The 23272-nt window shown below is 35.1% G+C and overlaps 1 protein-coding gene across 4 annotated transcripts in view; it reads right to left on the reverse strand.

The window, feature by feature from the left end:
- Positions 1-23272, reverse strand: part of Lingo2 (leucine rich repeat and Ig domain containing 2) — a 1171857-nt gene that overhangs the window by 931957 nt on the left and 216628 nt on the right. Inside the window, exon 3 of one of the 4 annotated variants that reach the window (XM_028878483.2) lies at positions 1035-1068. The exons of the other annotated variants lie outside the window; for them this stretch is intronic. The gene's annotated coding sequence lies outside the window, so the exon portion shown is untranslated. The remainder of the gene's footprint in view (positions 1-1034; positions 1069-23272) is intronic. 4 annotated transcript variants of the gene reach the window in all.

Below are 23272 nucleotides of genomic sequence, written 5' to 3' on the forward strand. Positions count from 1 at the left end.
TTTGACTCTACAAACATAAAAGAGAAAATATATATTGTTTATATATAAAAGAAATATATAAATATATAAAATAAATATCTTTTGACCCTTAGCAATGAACAGTGAGAAGGGCTCCAAAATGTGCTAACATTGTCTGGTCATCTCTTTCCTCCTATGTGCTTCATGTGACATATCCCAAATAGATGAGAACAGGCACTTTAGAACAACCCAGAGCAGATAAGCATAGTGTTATTTTTCAAGCAAAGACAATATTATAGATTTATCACAATAATACAGTGGGCTCTATGAATGGCAATGATATTCTGTCAGAGCTACCAAATAAGTAGGTTAGTTACCAGTGTAAGGGAATCATAACAGTTATATCATGAACCACTTAACATTATGATATCTAGAGCCTGCTCCTAAGTAAAGAAAACAACAAAAAAACTCCAATTCAAGGAAATTGACTAAAAATTTGTATTTTTGGAGACATTGAGAGAGATTTATATAATCAAGTAAAGATGCTGTATAATTTATTATCAAAGTATCTGTATCTATAAAAAAATAGTCACAACCACTGAGGACATGGGAGCTACAACACAGTGCCTGGTGCCCTGAGCACTCAGCAGGCTTGGTTCTCAAACTTGAGCTTATATTTGAAAATATTTGCAGCAATTTAAAATGCAGATTCCCAGGTCACCCAGAATTTCTGAATCAGTCAGTGGAGAATTCATATCTCCATTACTAATAAGTTTCCATATGACAAGATCTGCAGAGATGGGACTCTGCCTGGAGAATTATTGTCTGTGTCATGCAAAAGCCCTAGAGATTAGTGGATTGACATTGAAAAATTAATTTTCTGTTGGTCTTTTATAATAAATCACTTCAGTGGTAGCTAAAACTACTAGACAGTTAAATACAAACATAAAGGTTGTAGCATTTTTACTGTAAGTATATATAAATAATGATCAACATTTAATTGCTTGGATCAAGTATTAATTAAGGCTAACATTATATACATGGTACACAACAAGGTTTACTAAGACGAGTATTACCTTCTCCCCTCTAGTGTAAAGTAGTAAACAGGAACTGGAAGAGAAAAGGAGATGAGAATAGCCCTGTTAACTCGTAATTGCATTAAATTTTTTCTACTCCAGATAATTTCTCAAGATATCCTATTAACTGACAGGACCCCTTAGCTTTTTGTTTGTTTGTTTTTTGGGGTCTGGATTTATATTTTAAATATGGGCAAGCTCTGTGTATATCTTGTTCTTTGCCTTTCTGGGACAATTATTTCCTCTGTCTCTAAGTAAAACAGATCAATACCACATAAAACAACAAACACTAAGGAAGGTCCACTGTTCTTCCCAATGATTTTCAGAATTTTGGAAGACATGGTAGGGTTATGTGTTACTGTTCGGCCAATCCTTGTCACACTTAATACATCACAGATCATCTCTGGTTAACTTGTAGAGTTAATGGAAGAGGAAGAGGGTAATGACATCCTCAGAAATAAAATAATGAAGATCAAATGTGTAAAATGGCTACTCTAAACTCGCCTCAGATATTGTCTATGGAGAATTTTGCATTTTGTGTCTCCACCTGACTGTGCAATGTGTTAAAGAATCTGTTGTCTCTTGGCTCTCATTTCTTTGTTTCCTTAAATTCTCAGATTCTCTCTTCATCTACTTATGGACAAGTCTCCAAAGAACAGAGAAAAGTTGTCTTTGCATTCAAATTGCTTACAGGACCCAGCTCTGAAGCCATTGTTAAAGATCATTGTTTCTTCCAGTAAACAAAAGAGACAACTAAACCAGCCCTATTATCTTGGATGTGAAAAGAAGCAGTGATTAACCTTTTCTTCTTGTGTTTTTATGATAGCTTTTCCTTTATATTAAGTCATACACTTGAGTGAAGCAGTATAAAGCGTGCTCATTAACTTTTCAAATGACACAAAGTTGGTAGGGTCAATTCATAAAAAAATATGATTGAACCAAGGTGAAAGTTTATTTTCCTGGGCTGAAACTATGCTATAACAATGAGTAACACATAGAGAAAAAATGGAAAATCAGGAAAATGTGAAGCACATTTTCTGTGATGAGATGGCTAGCAGTCTATGCACTACATTGTCTACTTCTCTCTTCATCTATGGGCAATGCATATTCAGCTAGGTAATATTTCCCGGTCCTCCTTACAAAAAGAGTAATTGATGTGATAAGGGATAAATCAATTGAAATCACTAGACAAAATTTCTAGGAAGGACATGTTTCCTGTCTGCCTTCTTTCTTAGGTTTGTTTTGCTGTGATAAAACGCCATGACTAAAAGCAACCTAGGGAGGAAAGGGTTTGTTTCAGGTTAAAACTCATACATAAGTCACGTTTCTCCGGAGAAGGAACTGAAACAGAGGTCTCGGAGAACTTCTGCTTACTGGCTTGTTCTGCCTAGTTTGTCAGCAAGGTATCTTGTGCAGCCCAGGACCACTAGCCTAGTGCTGACATCACACACAACAGGCACAACACACAATGGATGTTAGCCACAACAGGCACCACTCACAGTGGGCTGAGCTCTTCCAAATCAATCACTAATTAAGAAAAAATAAAGTCCCCAAGTCTTGTTCATAGGTCAACAGTTTGTTGTGATAATTGAGAAGGTGTTATTTAATAGTGATTTATGTACTAAAGCTAAGACTTATTTATATGAGATAATATTATTATGTTTTCCACAGTGGATTATTCCATCACATGCATTGTTTCCTTTTAGTGGATGCAGATGTTTAATCAGTATTTGGTGAATCTTTTCAAGACATATTATTATAACCACATCTTATTCATATGATCTCTAAGATCATGAGATTATAAAATCACACTTGAGGGACTGACCATGAATCTGTATTATAATGATGACACTCATTATGGGAAATCTCTTATCATTTACTATATATTCTGGTTCAGTTAATAAGCACATATGCCTATCCCAAAGACCATCATTATAGTCTCTATCTCTCTCTCTCTCTCTTTTTATGGACATCATTTCCAAGGACCCAGGCTCATGTAAATATGTCTTTCTAATCATTAAAAGAACATGTATTGTTAGTAAGTAGCAAATGGGCAAATTTTTATAAGAAAATTGTTAAGGACAATCATACAGAAAATGTGTATGTATGAGGACATACACATGTAAATATGTACAAGGGTAAAATACATTTATATATCTGGATATTGTTTTGAAGGCTAGACTAAAGCTGTTATAAAATAGAAAACTTGGGCCAACACACTTGGAAACATATTTCAATTTATGTTAACCAACCATCCATATTTTGTTTGCTCTACCTCTACACACCATCTCCATTTCCTCATCTCCATATTTAGATAAGCTAAAGTAAATGAAAAACTACAACGTAAACAATAACATAAAATAAAGACAATCAAAATTTAAAAATAGTGACATGAGCTGGTTTTAAGATTCAAAGAAGTCCACTATGAGACCAAGTTGAGAAGAAAACAGACACACAAGGGCTTTGTGTAGAATAACCCTCATTTGGTACACTGTGATCTAATATGCTCAACTACAAAGGCTCCAGAGCCAATTCATACTTAACAAATACTTCAATAAAGAGATTTTTTACCTCTATGTCCCTTAGGTTTCCCCTCAAGTATCCAGAGGACACTTATCTTCCTACAACTCAAATTATTTGAGACATAGTGGATGACCGGATGTGCAACTGCACTTTCAGAACTATTTCCCATTTCCAATGAGGTGAGGTTGATGTGCCTAATGAGTTTACACCCATTTAACACATCAAACAGTCACATTTGAAAGCTTGACCATGAATCTGTATATAATGATGACACTCATCCTGGGCCACATCTCTTACCACTTCCTATATATCCTGGCTCAATCAGTAAACCCATGGGTCAATCCCATTGTCCAGCATTATAGCCTCTCCTTATGTTGACATCATTTTCAAGAAACACAATGTATAATATGCCATGCCATCTGCTGTGAGTCATTGTGAATGAATAATGTTGTTTTATGATAAATCCCTGGGTCAGTGGAACATGAGGCTCTGTGGTCAGTCTCAAAAGAGCCAGGCCTGTGAATCATTTGTTCAAATCAAACAGACTTAGAAATCATTTCACACAAAGCTGAAAAAGGCATGAAAATTCTTTAATTAGTAGTATATTTCAAATAACTATAGAATATATAGGAATTAAAGCTATTTTTAAATTTATTATAGTTAAACGTTTTCTTTATAAAGATGTCATAAGATTACTATAATCAATTCTAAAAATGATCCAATAAAGGAAAAAAAATACAACATTGCTGTGCCAAACAAACACAACCTCTACTAACATGGCTTGTTATATCATTTCCATTTGCTAAATATATATTTTGTATAAGTGTTATCAACATACAGTTTTATCTAGCTTTTCTCACTTTATTTTAGTCAACATGTATCTCTGTATTTTATGAAGTTAACAAATATATTAAATTTACTGAGGTCACTTATTGACTGAATCTTTTTTTTTCATCCTTTTGTTTGCCATAGTTTTCTTTTTTAAGAATACCTGTGACTGCCTCTGAAGGTTGGAATTCGTTTTTATGCAGTATCAGATAGAATTTCCTATCAATTACAATGAAATTTCATAATATGTTTGTACATTTACAGAGTGTTAGCATAACGTATAGTAGGTTTCTAAATTCAGAAATTCTAATTTCTTGTGAATATATAGCAATATCTCCTTTAAATAAATAGTTTTTTTTTTTTGTTTCTCACATGATTTTCCAAAAAAACATCCATGTCTTATTCCCTGGGATTTAATTTTTAGTAGTAATGAAACAGTCAGATATATGGGTGAATATAATGATGTAGTTGAAATAAAACACCACTTGTCCTAGCTTATGTTTAATTCTACAGAAATGTACATGTCTGCAAAAGTTCCTTTAAAATATTCCTACCACAGATTGCTTTCAGTGTACTCATGAATTAGGGAAGATATTTGGCCAAAAGAAATTAAATCTTAGTGAACTTTTAAGATATATGACCCAGTAGTCTACCATATCTACATACACATTTACGCACACACAAGTAGTTCTTGAATATTTTATATGCATATATTTGTCCAAGATCAAAAAATCCTTACTTGAAATACCTAATCACCTAATGAATAGTTGACAGTATTCTGCTGTTTTATCTAACATATTCAAATCTGTAATATATAGATAAAATACCATAAAAGATGTTCATGTAGATTATAAGTGAATAATATATGAAAAAAATGTAAGAAAACACAATAACATATATACCTTTACTGTATTCATTGGAAATGTATTTAGCAAAAATAGAAAATGGAATCATAATATGCTATCAAAGTCTATTTACTCAAAATTTATGCTGTTGAAAATTAAGGTATCTCAAGTAGTTTCATATAGAAATATTTTAGATATAAACTGGAAAAATTGACACAGAAACACATTGTCTTATCCATTTTCACTTCACCTAGAAACATGTGAGCATCATTGGTGAGTCCTTCCATCCATCTTTCTGATGCTACATCCTCTGTATCATGTTACATTATCACCTCAAAGACTCATTTTCATAGGCCCAGTTCAGGCCAAAGAACCTCTTAAGTTAAAAATTTTAATTTTTTAGGTAAGTGTGTGTATGTGTATGTGTATGTGTGTGTGTGGGCATTTGGTCATGTATATATAAGAACAGATAATTGCAAAGGTCAAGTGTGGTGATATTTTATCTGTTTTCCCCAACAAAATTTATCTGAGGATCAGAAGAAAAAAACAGCTACTATATTAAACAAGGAAGTCAGGCAATGGTAACACAGGCTTTTAAACCTATCTCTTGGGAGGCAGGGATAAGAATCCCATGAGCTGGAGTTAGAAGTGATTGTGAGCAGCCTGACATAAGTTCTGGTTACAATCTTACTTGGGTTCTCTGAGAAAGAAGTGCACACTTTAAAGAGCTGAGCCGTCCATGCAACCCTACTTAAACTTCTTGACAAAAGGGAAAAAAAAGGTACTATTTTCCTGCCATTCAGAATTGTGAGACAATGATACTACTATCTTGAAATCATGGGGAAGAGACTGGAACAGCAAGTAGAGGAAAATATGAGCCAACAGAGAAAGGACAAAGAGACTGAGGAGCTAACCCTACAGTTTCAAAATCGTCTGGATTCTAGCTGGTGTGATATGCTTTCCATTTGCTCCTTTGCAGCTACTAGCCTGTCTTTCTTTCCTGTCCAGCATGTGTGCTGTGGTGCTGCATGGTGTTTGACCTGTACCAAAGTGCTTTCTTACATCTGGGTTTATATTAGTTTCAACCCACTAGAAAACACCTGAAGGTGTGAGAGAAAGAAGAACAAGGATGAGAACTTCATCATAGAGATTTTTCTCCTTGAAGTGTTCAAATCAAAGATCTCCTATATGTGGCTTTCTCTACAGTCAGTCCCCATTCCTCTGCAATTGCTCCTCTCCTTTTTTAGGCCCTTGGCTTAGTAAGATCTCTTCTTCATGTACAGATCATGGACCACTGCACTATTTCTTGTTACTTCTCTATATCCTTCCCAGAGGTATCCACTTATATTTCTGTTAATAACTGTTTCTCACTTACCTAGTGTAAACATTTTTTCTTGCTTTGACTCCTACTGACAAGCCAGTCACAGATTTCAATTACTGAAAAAGTAAGAACATCTTTGATTTAATTTTGTTAAATGTATTTTTTTGTCACTCATAACTGAAAGAATACTGATCAATGAAGCAACAGTTTCTATGTTCACTGGTAAATCTGGAAAAGTCTAGATTATGTACAAAGGATTGAAGTTCTTTTATGAAGGAGACAAAATGGCACACAGCTTTTACAATGACAAGAAACAATAAGTACTTCAAGAAAGTGAAAGTTATATTTTGGTCAAAAGATGCTCACTTTTAAAGAATAGGAGTAGTCAGCCACAGGCAATAAAGTTGTTGAATAACCTTATGGTATGTTACAGCTAAACTGAAATCATCTGTTTCTTATTTCCAGGTAAGTCTGGGGTTAAAATAGTAAACAGGATCAGAAATGAATGAATATGTGAATGGATGGATAAGAGAACATTTATTGGTATATGACCTAACGTCTATAAAATGTACATGCTTTCTGACTTGTGTCATTAGTTTTTCATACAAAGAAAGCAAAAGCTTCCAGTGTCTGAAGTTTATATTTATTGATAGCTGGCAAAGATATCTAGGTGTGTGGCCATTGCAGATATGACTGAGCTTGGATCTTGAAATGAGAATATTTTTGTCCTAACGAGGTGGACCTTAAATGCAATTAGGAATATCTTTATAAAAAGAAGGGAAAGGGAGATTCCATTTACTAAATGAGGTAGTAGAATAAGAAGTGCAGCACAAAAGTAGGCAGCTAGGTTAGCTATCGAAGGCAGAATGAGCCAGGGACCCAGGAATGCAGTGATGTAATAATACAAAGTGAGAAAGGAAGAGACTTATTCTTCCCGCAAAGTCCCTTGAAAGTCATCAGCCCTGGTGACATTTTGCTTTCAGCTCAAGAGACCCTGATTATTGTATTTAGACTTCCAGAAGTCTCAGACAATAATTACATGCTGCTTTAAGACAAATGACTTGTGATAGTTTATTACAGAAACCATAGAAAACTAATTCAGAAAAAGGGACTGGCAGACACTTTTAACCTCATATGTTAAATGTGTCAATGACCATAGTCACATTCTCTAAAAAATAGTCACTGATGGGGACCTGGAACCTTTCCATATGGATAGCAATGAAATAAAAATTCATGTATTAAAGACTAGCTTTCTGTTGACTCCTGACTGGGCACCAGCCATTCTTTATCCTATAGGGTAGACAACAACAATAGCATTCCCTTTCTAGCTTTGTTCAGTCCCCAGAAAAGGTACCCAAGATCTGGCCCTAAACAAATGCTCAATCAGCTCACACACTTTCTAGATCCTTTTTAGAACTCACAAGTGATTTTAAAGACAGGTTGTGTTGGCTGGTTTGTTTTGGGTGCCATAATACTTTCTTGATAACTAATCTGGATTTTCTCACAGAACACATTTTTGCTCAGGGGCTGTGAAAAAAAATAAGAGGAAAAAAATCTTTTAGCCCCTATGGACCACTAAAAGCTGATTAGCCAAAAATACTTTGCACAGATCTAAAAAAGAGAGACATCTGTTGGGGACTTGGTTTGGCATGTTATGAGAGTGAATCCTGGATGGGAAAGAGAAATGAAATGCCTGGCAGACAGCAGAACAAGACAAGACACTTGGGACAACTGAATGTGAACTGCATAAGAAAGAGGCTTCTCATTCAGGAACTATAGACTTACAATTACTAGTGAGAACAGGAATAGAAGGGAAAAACTGGTCCAGTTAAAGCACAACTGAAAAATATGTGTAGAGTCAAGGACATCTCAGAGATAATCTCTAAAATGGGGCAATGATTAGCTAGTAAGTGACTAAATATTATCTTAAAATAATGAAGAATAAGCAAAACTTTTCCTTGGCAAGGAAAAACAAGTGAGTTCTAGATAGTTAATAAAAAGAGTAGAATATCTGGTGACATGGGTCACTGAGGCAGGGGGATTGCCAATAATTTCAGTTTTGGGCTAGCCTAGGCTACACAGTGAGTTTCCAGGTCAAAATGAGTTACAAGGTGAGGCATTCTCATAAAAAAGGAAAGGAGGTAAGGAAAAAAAGGGAGGGAAAGAAGAAAAAGAGGAAGGAGAGTGAGACAGAGATGGGGAAGAGGAAGGCAAGAGAGAGAAATTGAGACACAAAGGGGAGTAGATATAAAAGGTCACAGATACAAATAGTCAGGCTTAGCCAAGAAAATTTGCTTTAAAAAAAGTACATAATATTCAGATAGTTTGTTTTTGATGTGTAATAAATTGGCTCAGGTGACCCTGCACACTGAATACAACTTAAGCCATAGAAAATCCTTTTATGATCTGACACTGTCCACCTGGGGGCCACTCTTGTCCCTTCTAACTGTCTCATCATTCATCAACTTTACCTCACAGTCTTTGCACAAGCTATGTTCTCTGCTGAGATGAATGTTCCATCAGAGAATGAAAAACAAATGGTTTATTCTGCAGCTTGAATCATAATTCTAACTGAGTAACCTGTGCTTGGAAAATACATGGCTATTCAAACAAGGGAAGATATGCTTTCTTTCATCAAGATTGTAGTTAAAAACTGATATGGCTTAAATTTATAAAAATGTTTTTAGGTATCCAAAATATTGAAGGGAAAATATCTAATAAGTAATTAAACTTTTAGGTGCTACCATGGCTGTACATAAATATCATATTTTAAATTGTTTATATCACTTATGAATTAGCAGAGATATATAACCTAATAATTTTTGTGGTGTGTGTATGTGTGTTTAGAAATTTAATTGTGCATCTACTAGCACTTTCATACTTCTGGATACTATTCTCTGGGACTACTTTATTTCATCCCTTTAATTTCAATCTAATTATGTCATGGTATTTCAAATTTTTCACACAATATGTTTTAAATGTTCTAGCCAGAAAAAAAATATATAAGATGATGTATTTGTTACTAGCTTATTTTAATTACCTTGTAGTGTAAATCTATTAAAATATTGAAATATATCTAGAAATATACACAATATCTAAATTAAAAGGTAAAATAAACTAACCAATGAAGTTCTGTTTTTGTTTTTGGCCCTAATAGGGAATCTCTAAGTGCTTTGAATGCTGTTTCTCATAATTACCGTGTGTCTCTCTAGATTTGGGCCCAGGAGAGAGTTTAGTAATATGATTTATCATGGACACATAATATCAGCTTGATCTGAAGAGAGGTAAATACTAATGGTCAGTAAATTCCACAGTCAACTAGGTCTATGTAACCAAATCCCACCAAAAACTCTGATCAACAAAGTCTTGGCAAGTATCTTTTGTTTGACAACCCTCCATGTGGACTGTGTGATAGATAACTGCTAAAGAGAAATAGTAGTGGATGGGGCTGCACTGGGAGAGGCCACCAGAACCTTTCGTCTTAGAACCCTTATAGACTCAGCCCCTTGTGTCACTTCTCTTGAATGATTTTAAACCATATCTATTTGCTGTACTAAATTATTAACTCTGTTATAGTTTTTGAGATTTCTGTAGGTTTTTATAGCAATGGCAGAATGGAGAACCCCTGAAATTTCTAACCATGATTATTTTAAAGTTAGCAGTAGATGGCAAAAAAAAAAAAAATGTTTTATGCACTGGGAGCTTTGGTGGCTTGCTCCTTCAAGCATAGCTCCAAACCACAACAGCAATCATTTCCATGCTGTGTTTATACCAAACAGAGACCTTGAACAAAGAGCTGTGTAAAGTAGTCTTACCTTGAAGCAGGAAACACAAAAAGACATTGAAAATGTGGCATTCTCTGCAGGAAATCAGCCTTCAACCTGGTTAGCCTTAAGTGAAACTATTTGGTTCATGGATTAAAATGACTTCACTGAAGTTTCACCTCATGTACACTAAACAGCACAATCATGAATACAGGCAGTAGAACAGTGTATACAGTAAGAGAACAATCCTTAGCTACGAGTGATGAAAAGAGATTTCCCCTTAAAACAGTTTGGAATAAATGTAATCTAATTGGAAAACTGTAGAATTCTCTACCATTGCCTCAGTGATAAGGATATTTGTTCTTTATCTAGTGCTAGCCTAAGTATTAGAACACCAGAATACAGGCTTGCTTTTCTAGTGTAGCAGACATCTACTTGCATGGTATGCAAAAAAATTACTAACCTAACTGATTCTATAGTATTCTATTACATGATCTATTAACAAATTGTTTTGGACAATTTAGTCTACCTGCTGCAAAATCAGCCAAATTTTACCGTTTACTTGAACTGTATTGCTGTTGTATAGAAACACAAGCAACAGGCCACCCCTTTAATTTGTGGTTGGTGCTCTTCTACATGGGACTGGTCCGACTGTCACCTGCACTGAGAAGTCTTCCCATACAGTCTATCAAAGCTATACCTCCCTCTGGCACCCCAGATATTCATTCTCTATCAACTCTTACCTTTTTCTGAAAGCACATATCACAGTTTACTGTCTATCCCCAATTTTGTCAATTTGCATTAACCTATCTTTCAAAGTGGATTCAATTTATTAAAGGAATAATTTATATTCTGATCTCACCTTATAAGGGATGACAGTAACGATTACTGTCTGACATTGGCTATGAAAGCTAAACGGATACATTTTTTAAAATTTTATAATTTAATTTAATTTTACATATCATCCATAGATTCCCCTGTTCTCCCTCTTCCCACCGTACCCCACCCCCGCCCTCCTCCCAATCCACCCCCCATTCCCATCTCCTCCAGGGCAACATTTTTTAAATTAAAAAAGTGAAAGTTTTACAAAGTTGTTAACATCATTCTATCAACAGGTAAAGGTATTCTATCTGTCTTTAAAAATAAATAGACATTTAATTTTTTTCCTCGGGATTTTTTAGTTTTATGAGTGTACCATGAATACAAATCAGATAAAAGAATAAAACCAAAGATTCTGTCAATCCATTCTGTCAATTCTCATGAAACAGGTTGAGAAAATAGAGCAAAGTGTCCTCACTAATCCAATATAATACCTACTTCTTAGGTAAAGAACCAATCGGAAAACAAGAAAGGAGTTGGCTTTAGAGACAAGTGTTCAGTGTCCTGGAGATATTTCAGCTCTCTCAATTTGATTTCTGAACTAAAATATAAAAAAAGAAGCCATGGCCACTTAAGTACACTGTAAAGATTATGTAGCTAAGTGGAGGGAGGAAGACACTAACTAGTTGGTGTATATTAGTTTACCTACTTGATTAATAATACTTCTCTTCATTCTTACCTCATCTGTTGAATGGTGATGAGCCAAAACTTGTTGCACATTTTCTCTATGCTAAACACTTCTATTGGCACTTTGTGTGAATTCACTTCCACGTAATAACTCAGAGAAGCCAGCATCCTTCATCATCCACATTTCACACATGAGGAAGTGAATATACATTAAATAATAGTTATCTGCCTAAGGCTGAGGAGCTCCTAAGAGAGAGCTGGGATCTGGTTAAGGTCCCAGGCCATGTATATGCTTTTGACCAATATACTCTGTTTTCTTCCGAGAAATAAATTAGCAAGTATGTGTGAGAAATGACTATGTGTAATTATTCAATGTCTTTACTTAGCCCTTGTTATATTTATAACTAATAAATATTCACTGATGAGTTTGTAATTTCTGAATTGCTAAGGCATAAACCTACACTCAAACTAAATTTCTACTGAATTTTTAAAAGTATTTCATTGCCTTAAAAAATTCCTGGTTATTTATTTATTTATTTGAGTTTCTGGGATCAAATCTAGGCCTTAAGTATGCTATATGACTATTTTTTGTGAACTATAGCCCTACTCCTGAAGTCTCCTTACATCAAATATCCTACATTTGTCTAACTCATAGAAGGTAAGACCATAAGTTCACACACCCACATACTTCATACTTATCCATATATGTATGTAAAAGATACAATTTCATGGAATAAACTCTACTATGACTATTTCTGACCATTTACAATTGTTATTAAAATACTACCATCTGAGTTTTCCTATATCTAAATACCTAGCATAGTTTTCAAACACAGTTAAATTATTATTGTTAATACTAAAAGGAACTCTGATATATAACTTTCCTATCAGACACATTTCTTTTATAGCTGAGGAGATTATTCAGCAAATAAAATACTGTGCACACATGAGGCCCTGAGTTAGGGTCCTCATCACAAATGGGAAGAGCCTGATTGAAGTGGTATGCTGATATGTATCTATCATCCCAGTCCAGGGAAGCAGTGTCAGGAAGATATGCTTAGCTAGTGACTGAAGAGGACACTTGATGTTGACTTTTGGGGCTCACAAACATGGGGGCACACACACACACACATGTATATACACCCACACACATGTACACACACAAATGAGAAAACACTACATATACACATGCATGCACACACACCCATACACATGTGCTCACCCAAACAAGAAAAGAAAGAACTACATACACACATGCACATGCATGTACACACGCACATGCATGTATAACGCACATGCATGTATACACACACACACACACACACACACACACATAAAGGAAGTACTATTCTAAATGACCAAACAGCCTTAAGAAATTTCAAGCCCAAAGAAATATAAGTATTTCAGGAGATCATGTTATATATGCAAGCAATAAAAGTTTGTTTAATTTGCTAAGTATTTAGGATAATTTTGTTAGTAATAAATGGAATAAGGTGTGGAGACCTTGTTTATAAATATTACCAGAGGAATGCTGATAAGATAAAAATTATATTGTAATTTTACAACTGAATAATATAAGAAAACATGTTTATTCTGTGTATGTTCAAAAATTACAGATGCATTTATGCTACTGAATTTCTTTTCGAGACACGGTTTCTCTGTGTAGTTTTGGTGTCTATTCTGGGTCTTGCTCTGTAGACCAGGCTGGCCTTGAACTCCCAGAGATCTGCCTAGCTCTGCCTCCCGAGTGCCTGCCGGGTTTAAAGGCATGAGCCACCACTGCCTGGTGCTACTGAACTTTTAGAGCCAAATAATGTATATAGTAACTAAAACACATCATGAAACACTCATCATTAGTAACAGAAAGCCCAGAATATAGAGTTTGTGTTGCATTTCTACACATGCTAAATATTATTGTTTCTCCCTTAGAAATGTTGTAAATAATTGTTTTCATTGAATCTGTGAGAAGTAGCAGACTTTCTCGTATAGCCAGCCCCCAAATCATAACACTGATACTTCTTATTAGTTATGAATGGCAGTCATCACTTAGGCTTTTCCCACAAGCTCTTATAACTTATTTTAACCTGTTTGTCTTCATCTACGTTTTGCCTCGGGGCTTTTTACTTTTTTTTTCCTTTGTATGTCCTACTTTCCTGCTTCTTCCGTGTCTGGCTGGCTGGCCCACGACATCTCCCTCTCTATTTCTCTCGTTCACTTCTCTCTGGAGCCTAGATTCCTCCTTCTACTTATTCTTCCTGACCACCAGCCCTGTCTGTCCCTCCTCTGCCTATCTATTGGCCATTGAGCTTTTAATTAGACTAATCAGGTGCCTTAGGCAGTCAAGGTAAAACAAAAGCAACACACCATTACATAATTAAACAAATGCAGTATAAACAAACTCAGTACATCTTTGCATAGTTAAAATATTATTCCACACCAGTGAAATATAAGGAGGCCTTGCTGGTTAGAGGTTGCAATCTACCATAGCCTGGCAGCTCTCGCCAAGCTTAACAACATGGAGGACTCCCTCCCTAGCAAGACTTTGTAACAGGAATCTTTTTTGTTGTTGTTTTATTTTTATTTTATTTTATAATTTAATTTAATTTTATATATCAGCTACAGATTCCCTTGTTCTCCCCCCTCACACCTCCAGCCCTTTCCCCCAGCACACCCCCCATTCTCATCTCCTCCAGGGGGAAAAAGCACAGGGACAAATAGCCAAAGTAATGAAAACACATGAACTATGAATCGATATCTGAGGAGCCCCCAACTGGATCAGGCCCTCTGGATAAGTGAAACAGTTGATTAGCTTAATTTGTTTGGGAGGCACCCAGGCAGTGGGACCAGGACCTGTAACAGGAATCTTAAACAGTCTTATTAATAAAAACAAACCCAGAGCCAGGTATTGGGGTGAACACTGAAAGATCAGAAAAGCTCATAAGCCTGGTCCTCACACATTATACCTTTCTGCTTCTTGCCATCACTTCCTGGGATTAAAGGCATGTGTCTTTCCCAAGCAAGACATGATATCTCAAGTGCTGGGATTAAAGACATGTGTGCTTCCCAGTACTGGGATTTAAAGTGTGTGCCACCACTGCCTGGCTGTTTCCAGTGTGGCCTTGAACTCACAGAGATCCAGATGGATCTCTGCCTCCAGAATGGCAGGATTAAAGGAGTGCAGTATCACTGTCTAACTTCTATGTTTATTATAGTGGCTGCTATGTTCTCTGACTTCCAGATGAGTTGATTGGGGTGCACAATATATCAGCCACAAGACTTCTTGCTTCTTACTTGCTCTTAACTGGAGGTCCCTAGGTTAGAACACCTGACCTTACCTGAAAGCTTTCCCTAAGCCTGGATGCCTGATTTATCTCTAGCGTGACCCTTGACATAGTTCCCTGCTAGAGTTCTCCCCCTGCTGCCCTATGGTAATTAGACATTGTGATAGGAGCATTACATTAGGACTGTGCTTCTATATATGATAACTAAGACTTGTGCTAGGAGCTTTGTGATTGGGGTGTGCTGTTTAATGCAAATTAGGTGATTCCCCAACTACTATCCCCAACCCTATATAATCCCTATACTCTGGAATAAAGCTGAGCTGACTCACTGAAGCTGTATCCATAGACCCACAACCTGTCAGAACCTGCTCACTAGCTTCTGTTCCCTCCTTCCTAGTGAACTGATAGACAATGATCCCAGAAGGAGAAGGAGAACCACAGGGAAACATACATTCTTCTCTCAGTTAAATTATCACTTAAATTATATTTGATATTTATGAGAAAAAATGGAGTTGGGCTGGTTTATAATAATTTATGAATATGATCAGCTAACTCGGTGTAATATATAAATATCAGTGTTAATAAAGATATAATTAATTATTTCAAAATTAATAAGCCATACTGAGTGGCCTACATCAATAATTTCAGCACTTGAGAGTCTGAGGCATGAGGACTGTGTTTTATGTAAGTCTGAAATACATACTCAGAGCCTTATCTCAACAAAACCAGCCAAGTCTAAAACTGAATTCTAATCTTATTGGAGATAATTTTTTTAAATGGCAGAACTTAAGAATGCAACCACTGAATTCCTCACTAATTGATATTTGCTTACCCTTTCAATATTTTATGTCTCCAATGATAACCAGACTACTACAAAAGGATGGGATAATTTGGAAAGCATAAGAGACTAGAGATATTTCTCTATGTCATAAATATGCCCAGCTCCTATTGCTGGGCCCCAAAGACTACTCTTTCTCCTAAGTGAGATAATTCATTAATTTCTGATTTTCCTAATTATTAGTTGATTGTATTTGCTTAGTATTTGTTTTTTACATAATTATAAATATAATAATGAATCATTTAGAAAATACTCAGGAGAAATTTCACCACCTACACCATGTTATCAGATTTTTAAAAATATGTCCTTTCAACATATTACTGATCATATAATTACAATTGTTACCCTCTATGATCACTGTATCTTTTTGAAAACATCATTGTCACGATTTTATAACATTTCATCAAGTGTCACATTTTTCTTGTCCATCACCCCATGGTCTTAACAAATAAACAATCACCAAAAGTCGAGAAAGTTTGTGAATTAGGCAATTCAACAAAGCAGTCCCAGAGAGCAAAGGGGAAAACCACATTCAAAACATGTAACACTGGTTGATAGTTTAAGATAACTTTGCATGTGTCTGTGACTGTTTTTCTTCACCTGAGTTTTAGTTCAACATAAGATGGTTCCTCTGACCCTTTAAACTCAGAAGATGCTCATCATGCATGGGACTATCAGTCATTTGGAGAGTCAGTCAAGTAGAGTTCAGTTCTTTCTGGCTTTTGTTTTCTGAGAGCCTGACTGTTGAGCACAGTTGAAGGTATGCTAATGGGCAAGAAAAATGAAAGTACCAGAAAAAGCAGGGAGAAACACAAAGGGAGAAAAATAGTCAAGCCAGGTTTAAAAGTTTAAGTATTATGAGGAGAAAAAAAGTAGGTGGAAGATCCCATACTCTGAATGGAGACAACTAAAGTCTTCAGGAAATAATAATTACCCATGAAAATGTCAAGGACTCATGTGGCCCAAACAAACCTACAGACCTTCAGTGAAGTGTCCAGTCTTCAAGTCCGACCAGTGAATATGTAATAGTTATAGAGAAAAAGTAAAGATGTTTCAATAAATAAATGAACAGATGGATGCTGTCCCTAGAAGCCTTGGTAACTGTGAATGATGGAAATCTCATGATTTTTGTAATAACTCTATACATCCAAATATTCAAACTTTATCAATGATTTATGTTAGTGCTTTTATAGCTCATTGGACCACAGATTCTGAATACAAGTTAAACATACTATAAATACTCAAACTTGAAATTTATGGCTTCCTAGCTTTGAATAAACTAATTGATAAATAAAGCAACATAAATCTATTTTCCAAAATACCTTACAAGAATCTTTTTACTTTAAATTCATTATCATAAATAAAAATGGGATCCAGCAAGTTTTCGCATGACTTAAGATAAATCCTCAAACCTTTGAAATACTTTTTTCTGAAATCTGCGCTTGTACATTTGGGTTGTTCTAACTGTCCTATTCATACCTTAATGTATCCAAATCCCCAGATGACTTGCCCTTTCTGGGGGCATAAACTGCTTACTGCAAGGAGCACTTTCACTCATTTCCTATGCAGCTAGTCTGCTATATCTTTAAACCCTAGAACCTGCATATGCTTCAGGATTGGACTTAGATTCCAGTCCTGAAAGCCTTTCTTGAGAAGCTCAGAGAAGATCATATGGGTCTTCCTCCTTGTTTCCATTTCTCTTGGTATTTGTTTTTATAATTCTTCCCAGTACTATGCTTTGCAGAGAGTAGACCTCAGTATATATTTATTCAATATGTTAATGTTTTCAAGGCAGTTATGTAATTCTTGAATTTAATACACATTATTTTCAAGTGGCCTCAGAATGAATGGCATTACCTATGTGACATTATGTGGTCTTGTATCAATGTAGTATCTTGGACAATGTGGTATCATAACCTGAATGACATGACTAACCCCCCACACCATCTTCTCCTAAGCCACACTAGAACAAATGAAGTATATTTTCCTTGTATGTTAGTATATGGTAAAATGAAGTAATAGAACATACATTTCAGAAATAAGGAAAGGAAAGAGAAAGGGAGGGATGAGGGCTGTAGATTGGAGGCCAGAGTGGGAGGAAGAGGGAGATGGATAAAGGGAGGGTGGTATAGAAAAAAAATTAGAATGAAGGGTGGAATTTCACATGTATATAGTTACTATAATCAGGACTACATTTTAGATTTATGACAGACCTCTAGCCATTACTTGCCTCCTAATGCTCATGAATGGTAGATAGAAGTCTTTAGAATTGGTTAGTAACCTGTGAGAAGACATTTCTTGACAATATTACAATGATGTTTTTCTTCGTAGGTTATTTTAAATTCAGAAAAGTCCTGTCATAGAAATGCAGGCAATTAAATATTTTCCACATGAGCATTCACTCTACCAGAAGAATCCATATTATTCAATATAACTGCATAGGAACAGAAAAAAAACCTCCTGGAATTTCATTTCTCATGATAAATTAGATATCTGGTGAGACTCAGATTAAACTCAGAGTGGCAAATAAACTGCCACAATGTCCCCAGACATATACTCTATTGTATGGATGTCAGATCCTTTTCAGTAGGTTTGTAAATTGACTTTCAAATGTGTAACAACATCATTCTGTATTAAATGACAGTTTTGAGTATGTGAAAACCCTAAACAGCATTTATAGATTGTAGACATGCTAATATAAAGAGTGAATAACCATGGCTTGCTTAATTTGCAGTTATTTCTCTGTTCCCTAAAGACAGCTCAGTATCTCTCTGCTGTCTAGGAACTTGTTTCACAGTGCCACCAAGAGCATCTCTGCTTCCATCTGGGCAGATATAATCCATTCAGTATGCCATTGAATTACTCCTACCACTAATCAGCTTGCATTCTCTGGACAGGCCAGTTGGCCTGACTCCTCCAATAAAAGCGTACTGTTCTGCTCTGGGATTGTTCTTTACATGTCTTTGTTTAAAGGCTTCCTGTTCTGTCAGTGGCCTTATAGTTCATATGTGCCATCAGAAGTATGACACAGTATGAAACCCTTTTTCTATTTACTAGACTCCAAGGTCAGGTTGAAGAAGCAAATCTTGAATTCAGTCCATTAGCAAGTATAGTACCAATCAATAATTTCAAATATACCTTATCTTTCTTTGAGTAATACTTACAAATGATGCAAATACAATTCCAATAGGTATTTTAAAACAAAGTAAAGGGAGAGCTCTGAGATATATCTAATTGTCATGAGGGAAGAATGAAAGACATTTCAAAACAGATACTATTCTCTTTGCCCATAGCCTAGTGGTGTTTTCATCCCTTTAGTTACTGATATCTATAAAATTACAGATAAACAATAAAATATAACAATACAGTTATCTGATCTCATTATCATGAGCAGCATTCCAGGTATCTGAATATCTTTCCATTCCTTGTTCATCTCATTAAACATGGAAACAGACTTCTATCCTAGTCTAACCCACCCTTCCTAGTCTCCCTTCCATTATAGGCATACCAGCTATTACTACAGAGTGCTAACTCACCTCAGACATTGTGCTTAGCATGGCACACAAAGAGAATCTCATTAAATCTCAGAGTCACCCTACTACAGACAGATCTTTACGTTTTACTTCTATTTAGAACTTCCTGAGTTCCCGAATAGCTCTTCCAGATTGCCTGTTAGTCCTTCACAGATAACCTTTCTCTAGCTAAGTCTGTCCTTCTTCCTAAAATGACAACATTGGCAGTGAAGAATGACAGAGTCATGGCTGCAGATGAAGCTCAGTATCAGAGAACTTCCCCAGTGTGTGGAAACCCTGGATTTGACCTCAGCATGGAAAAGCAATAATAACAGTGCTCACTCCAGTCTCCTTGGGCAACTTGCTCAACAACTTAGTTAAAAGTCTTATTAACTTAACATCCAGCTACTTACCAGTTCCATGATGCCCTCTCTATTTTCATTGCTACTGCTTTGTTTTGGGTCCTAGCAGTCATTAAAATTATGATACTCTGCCGCACAGTTTCTTTGCCGTCAGTTTCTTCTTTACCATCTATTTTTCCATACTACTGCCAAAGGAGATTTCTAAAACATGATTCTTGACATTTTCTTGTCCTGATACATGGGGTTGTATGACATTTAAACTCAAAACTCCTTTTGTAGTTTAATGTTTTCCAGAACCAGTTATTTCTCTGACCCTGAATCTTTAAACTGCCTATGACATACAAAGAATTCTTTTATTAATTCACCAACAGTCATTTCTAAACTTATTTGTTGGTACTACCATTTTTTTTTTATTACATCCCATTTTAGATCTTGGAAAAATAGTAACAGGAAAAAAATTAGGATGTTTTATATGGGGCAGAATTCTAAAGAAGGTATAGGATATGTTTATAACTAAACACCAATAAAATTGTTTGGATTTAATGATATTTTATATTGGTAGAGGGGCTGTGGATGGAAACTTATAGAATGTAATAGTTTTTCATTATTTAATGGAGAGACACAGTGATAAGATAATAGACACAGATTAAATTATCTAAAAATATCAAATCTTATTAAATTGTTGAACTTGGTAATTAAATCTTATTTTATTATTCTTTGAATAATTTTGGCCCATACATGACTCCAACTCCTATTACACTGCTTCGGCTGATTATCATGGCTACCTTTCAAGAGAACACCATCCTTCAGCAAAACAGAAGCTAAAGGCAGTATGCCCAGACAGTGGCCATCATTTGCAAATAGATGAGCTAATAAGTCTCTTAGAAAGATCCTGTAAATGACTAATGTGAGCTAGGAGAGTCCCTCAGATAAATGTCTACTTTTGTGACCCTTCTCTAATTGACTTTGACAGACAAGTAGATTAATAACTTTGATGCCAAGGGCTTAAGCCTTCACCATTCTGTCACAGACAGTAAACAATTTCATGTTGACTATAATAAAAATGAAATATTCCCATTTAAAAGAATAGGATAAGTTAAATCACTTAAAAATTCAGATATCTTTTATTCATTTATATTTGGCATTCCAGTATGCACTTTCATACCTTCAATAAGCCTCTTATAACTTTGCTCTTTATAAAAAGTGCTAAGAAACAATAAAAATGTGACAGTAACAATTCAATTTATTTTGAATTCATTTTAAAGTTAACAGAATATTTGTATATCTTAATCTAAAATTGCTTCCATTTCCCCTATGCTTGTACAAGGGGTGATTCAATTTCAGATTAATTCAGATTGCTTTAGTAATACAGCTATTGTCTCCTGAATGAATCCATCATGATAACAATGCTGTCCTTTTAAAGTAGAATGCTCTATTTTCTAAGAACTAAGGCTTGATATTGTTTTTGATGTTGCTAAAGAAATACCTAGTTGCTTTATAAATAATTTCTCTAAGAGAAGGATAATCATCAATACTAATCTTTAGTTTCATTTAAAAATAGACATGAAAACACAAATGAAGGAAAGGCATATTTGTGATATAAAAAATTATTAAGATAGTTTCAGAAAGTGACATTAAAGAAGAGATTAGCATGTTGTATATGATGACATGTTTAATTTTTCAATTGTCCTTATAGCTTTCAACAAGGACATGACATTCATAAAGGCTGACAGCATAACAATGTTTTTAAGATCCGACTAACCATCTCAAATACTGAACTGCTAATTTAACCATCTTGTACTAAAAAAGAGTTCTTGGTATAGTGCCCTACTATATGACCTATTCATTTTGTCTTACTTCATTTTTGTATTCTCTTGTTAGTTAAGACATAGTTAAAAATCCGGAATGGGAAGGTGAGGAAGCAGCAACACAGGTGAGTGCAATCTGATAAACCTTGACTCACAGCAGAACTAGAAATTGCTTTTAAACTGTTGCATGAAAATGGAAATATTTAAATTCTTGGTATTTTCATCTATGTAGCCACTATGAGTAAAAATATATATGTTGGAGGGTCTACCCATACACATATGGAAATGTAAAATGCATTTGCATACAAACGCAGTTGCCTAACAAATGCATCTTCAGGAATCCCATAGGGATTAACTTCAATTCACCTTTTCAAAATTACAAAGTTGATCCAAGTGTCAAGTATTTTAAAGACAGTTTTTACTATTCAGCTTTTCTAAACACTTTTTAATTCATTTTACTAGAAATTGAATATTTGCTCCTCGTTACAAATCATACTGCTGAGATAAATTTCAATTAGAAATACACACATAATGTTATATTAAACAAGGGAGGAGCTATTTTTAGTGGGAAACCACAGTGCTGTATTCCAGGAATTAATTAAAAGACACTAAAATAACATCATATTTGAAATGAATAATCTGTTCTTAAAGCTATTTATAAGGAAAAGAAAATTTTCTACAAGAGTAAGATTAATATAACATTAACATGTTAAGACTTGGATATTTCCTTTATGATTCAGTCCCTTGTACAAGTTACAATAAGTTTTTACAATTACACAATACTAATTTTCATATGCAAACTCAAATCATTATGAACTGCAAAGAATACCACTGAATATTCAGATCTTTATTGTCAGTACTTAGAACAAATATTTATATATGAGAATTTGTAAATAAAATTGTGATAAAGACAAGGGTCTCATTACATTGTTTTTCGCCTGTGAACTAAGGATTACAGATATAGCAATTAATAATGAATACAGATAATAGTGATGCTGATACTTGTATCTTAAACACATAAAACACATATTTTTTTTTCTAAAAGAATCTGATTTAAGTCATGCAGATAACTCTAAAAATGGTAGGACACATTCTAATATTTAACTGACAATGAAACTAAAACTCGGGGAAATAGTGTTGTCTGGAGAGGGTTATTTGGACCTATACAATGGCCCATTTGGAAAACAGTGATACTGGTAGATGGAGTTTTAATGAAAAATTTTGGGAGATATAACATGTCATTCTGTCATGTAAAATGCATCCAGTTCACAAAAGAGTCCCAACTGTTAGCCCATGCCAGCATCCATCAATGGTCCAATGTTTCATTTATATGTCATTCATGACAGCTATAGTAAGCTAGGAGGAATAATTCATTCATAGGCAAAGTTTCTGTTCAGCTGTGATCCTTGAAGTCATACATGTAATTAGTTCCCCAAACACAATGTCATTGCAGTCATAGGATTGATGTTATTATTTCTAACTGGAGAAATGGGGGAAAAAAAGAAGTGTTAACTGCCCTCAAACAAGACTAGAATCTAGCAAGGAAGGATGACCAGTCCTCTTAAGGGACAAGAATACAAATCTTGTTGGTTTTATGCTCTGCACTCTAGTCTCAGGAGGGTGGCAGTCCCCTGTACTAATTTCACCGAG

The sequence above is a fragment of the Peromyscus leucopus genome, chromosome 2 (assembly GCF_004664715.2).
Source record: "Peromyscus leucopus breed LL Stock chromosome 2, UCI_PerLeu_2.1, whole genome shotgun sequence".
Lineage (NCBI taxonomy): Eukaryota > Metazoa > Chordata > Mammalia > Rodentia > Cricetidae > Peromyscus > Peromyscus leucopus.